Source organism: Adiantum capillus-veneris, chromosome 28, assembly GCF_014529385.1.
Source record: "Adiantum capillus-veneris isolate H3 chromosome 28, ASM1452938v2, whole genome shotgun sequence".
NCBI classification, from domain to species: Eukaryota; Viridiplantae; Streptophyta; class Polypodiopsida; order Polypodiales; family Pteridaceae; genus Adiantum; species Adiantum capillus-veneris.
Window position 1 is genome coordinate 48485299 of NC_140958.1, and position 4349 is coordinate 48489647.

The following is a 4349-nucleotide window of genomic DNA, read 5'->3' on the forward strand; positions in this document are numbered from 1 at the left end:
AATTTCTGGAGCAACAACTAGCTCAAAGCTTTGAATCATCTCACCTTCTAACACGCGATGCAGCTCCATCTCCTTCACATACTCGCGTAGGTACTTGGTTACATCTTTGCCATTGAATTGATCCATTCTATTGATGACTGCTTGTATGGCCTTCGTTGCTGAAATTTCCTTCTTTCAATGGCATGTTGTTGTTGCATGAACATTGCAAATGCTTGAAACATTTGCATTGTTACTGGGTCAAAATGCATACCTTGTTGCTCAACATGATCACCCATGGTTACCCACAAATTCTCACCCTACCAGTTTCACGTCGGGTTCACCAAAAATATATCGAGAAATTTGCGATCTTGCCAGGAAAGCACCGGGCTTATGGCTGTGAGAGTTTGTTAGAGAACTAAAAAGAAACTATATGAAGGAGTTAAACCATAGATGCCATGGAGACTAGGGTTTGGAAGGAAGTGCAATGAAAGAAGTCCCAGTCTTTCTCTATTGCACTCACACACACAAAGAAAGAACACAAAAGAGAGTGCCAAAACAACACAAAGATGAAAACATCAAGGCTATGGTCGTGTATCATGGGTAAAATGAAAGGGTTAATAGATGAGTTAATGGCATTCGATCTTGGCTGACCAAATAGGCTACGAATTGTTCTTTGGAATTGTAGTTTTGTGCTTACCATATATATATATTTTGTCTAGTGATTGGGATTAATTGTGTGTACAAATCCTCTTGGTTCATAGCAAGATAACTACGCTTACGTCAAAAGAAAATTTATAGTCTATGAGAGGTAGTATGATGGGATCCGGTGATAGAAGTATTTCATTGAGCCTTTCTAGGCCAAAGAGAAACACTATACGTTGTTGAAAGTTTATTTTACGGCTAATCCATACGTTAATTCTAATAGATCGTACAGAGTGAAAGCGATAGAAATTATCATCATGTGGATTATTCATCTAGGATAGTATGTGAGAAATGTAGATATGAGAGAAGTGCAGAGATGAGAAGTTTCCCTCCCAAGCCCTATTCTTGCCCGTAAGCAATAAGGATACTGCAGGGAGAGATGTACCTGTAGCAAAGAGAACCTAGAATTTGTAGAGAGGATGAATTACTAAGAGAGAGAGAGAGAGAGAGAGAGATAGATTTGGTTAAGGAGATGATATTAGATATATATATATATATATGTTGGATTAGAGATGAAAAAGAAAACAACAAAAAATCAAGAAAACATCAATGTAGAACACATCGTACTTGACAAACCCTTTGGCACCATTATTGATGGAAAGAGAAAAAGAGGGGAGAATTCAACTTTGATTGATACGCCAAGTCCAAGACCTTCTTTGATTAGAGTTGATCTTCCAAGGATAGTATGCAAGAATGGCTAGTCTTCCTCTAGGAGAAAGTGTAGGCTTAAGCTTCTGTTAATGGCTATGGCATTACTACTCACTTCCTCACGAATTCCTCTCATCAATGGCTTGAATGCTTGAGTGGTTTTCAAGGAAGAAGAGGTCCCCTTTTATAGGTGAAGGGAACCCCCAAGGGTTTACACAAGAAGAGAGGATCCAGTGTGAACAGAAATTGGAAAAGTTGGAAATGAGCTATCTCTGCATGATGTGGGCAGACTGGGGTCGAGTATTTTGATCATATCTCCTCAACCGCGGCTCTAAATAAAAAAGTAAAAATATGGACAGAAACTTCAGCTCATTAGCAACGACTTAATTGTTATATGCATTTTCCAATTCGGATTGAAACCTTGTGTAAAAAAATCATCAAAATAGGGTACAATTTTGGCAGCAAAAGTCTTCTTGTGGTCCCCTTAGCCTAGACTTTTATTTGATTCCAATGGACACCTCATGCCATATGAAATCATGACAGTTCTCCTTGACAAAGTTTTGTACTGATGCTTGCAATAATGCATTAAAATAACTGTATCTTTGAAATCATGCCACCTAGTGTCCCACTAGGATTTGATTCCCTCCTAGTAGCTATTTAAAAACAAATATAAGAAAAATACATAGAATATATATAGATTGAAAATTACCCTAGATATAGGATCTAGATAGGGTGTGAGATAATAATGAGATGGTAGAAGAAAGAATCAATGCTTTTGGCCCAAGGTTAAAGAGGCGGAGCTATTGACGCTTTTCCCATAGTACTTTTTTATGGTAAAGTAAGAATACGTTACCCTTGAGATAAATAATAGGATGAGATAGAAAGCTTATTGTTATACTTACATATGTATATGTACATTATAGGAAATATAATTATGTATCTAAAAAGTTACAAGATAGATCTTGTAGCATGTGTTCCCACTATGTACGTGTCACAGCACGACAACGCAGCAAAGCAATTTTAGCCTCATTGCGGATTGCATAAAGACCTGCTAGAATATCCCAAGCCTGTTTTGTAAATTTTGTTGAGCGAATGTGAGGAACAGTGGCGCGCTTCATAGACAACACAATCAATGCATGAGCCTGCACATCCTTTACATCCCAACGAGCTTGTTCTGCCATAGGGAAAACAACTCTAATAGCAGCAACTTGCAGCAAGACCTGCAACATCGCCTACATCCTTAGAACCAGGACGTACATCAATGCCCTGCACAAGGTCACAAACGCCCTTTGACACAAGAACGTGATGCATCATATAAGCCCAGATAGGGTAATTATCCCCATCCAACCTGTCCTCAGCATCAAACATCTTGAACACATCTGTGTTGTTGTTGTCAGCCATGGTAAATGCTACACCTGATGTGAAAACTGCCCGAAAATAGGAGAAATAGAGTGGGAACAACACGTGCTATATAGCACAAACCGTAGAAGACTATGAGGCACCTGTTATGCAAAAAACGACACTAACAGAAATTCTGCACAAAATGATGAAAGAGCTAGTGTAGTACTGCCTGTAGTGGAAACGGAGGCCAAAATGAGCTCAAAATATTTGTCAACCTGCGAACACTCGCCAAAGCTCACTGAAATCAGAGAAAGTGAGCAGACGTGTGCTGGAGCAGCTGGCGACTAAGTGCGGGAGGACGCAACCTCCTCTGATACCAATTGTTGGAATTAGGGTTGCAGAGAAACACACACGGCTTGGGGGAGACGAAGGAAGCTCAAGGCACACAATAGAGAGTGTTTTACTTAGTGTGCAATTGAAACATAGATAGCCCTAGAGTGATGGACGTATATACGATGCTCGGGGGGAAAAACCTCCTAAAGAGGGAAAAAATGCCTCGGCTGTCCTAGTGTGGTCACACACATCACTACCACATGTATATGGTAACACAGATGGGATAGCGGATTAAGGTGTCCGAAGTGCCAAGTCAGTGCTCTGTAATGTAGTGTTCAGTGTGATCTAGAAGCTGGTCCAGAAAGCTGGTCCAGATAGCAACGTCGCTATCGCTTAGGGGAGGGGTTCCGCAGTGAGAGAGAGGCAACTTGAAAGCTTTCCAAAAAGGCCAGTCCTGCAGGCAGTAAGAGAGAGAGAGAGAGAGAGAGAGAGAGAGAGAGAGAGAGAGAGAGAGAGAGAGAGAGAGAGAGAGAGAGAGAGAGAGAGAGAGAGAGAGAGAGAGAGCCCAAGGGCCACCATGTGTACAAGGCAAGGGCAAGGACCATTCCAAGGCCGGCCGAGCAAGGGCCAGGCGAGGTGAAGGCAAGGCCGAGCCAGGGCAAGTGCAAAGCAAAGGGCCCATTTTAAAGCAAGACCAAACAGAGGTAAAGGCAAGGTGGGAGCCGGATAGAGGTGTTCAAGGGTGAGACCAAAGGGGCAGTGTAAGGTTTGGGTAGCCCAAAGGGGTAAAAAATAAAGGAGAAAATAAAAAATAAAAAATCATAAAAAATGCCTAGGAGGCAATAGGGACATCACTAATGCCTCTCCAAGTGCAAAAGAGAGTAGATAAAAAATGAAGCAGCTACCACCTTCGAAGATGCCAAATGAGAATGCCACATAGGCCAATAAGAGGGCGATTTCCAAAATTGAAGGCCCCCCCCTATAAAAGTCAAATTTTAATCAAACTAAGGGCTTTTTTTGTGCAGTTTGAAGCTTGGAAAGTGGAGTGCAGTGCAAGCCTTTGTACATGCCTTTTGAAGTGAAATCAAGCCGTTGTTGCCCCATCTTGTTGTTGTTTCCCCTTCCCCCCTTCTCTTTCTCCTGCTTTCATGTTTCCCCTTGGTGTCGGCAGTGCGAATGTGCGTGTCCCGCCTGATCGACGATGTTTTGTGTGAGAGAGTGAGATTGAGTGGTTGTGTGCATGTGTAAGGGTGGAGACAAACAGTGGCAGTAGGTGTGATTTGTGTGGTGGATTTATGGAGTGTGTGAGCAATGGAAATTGAGCAGGCGGTGGTCTGCTAGTGTAA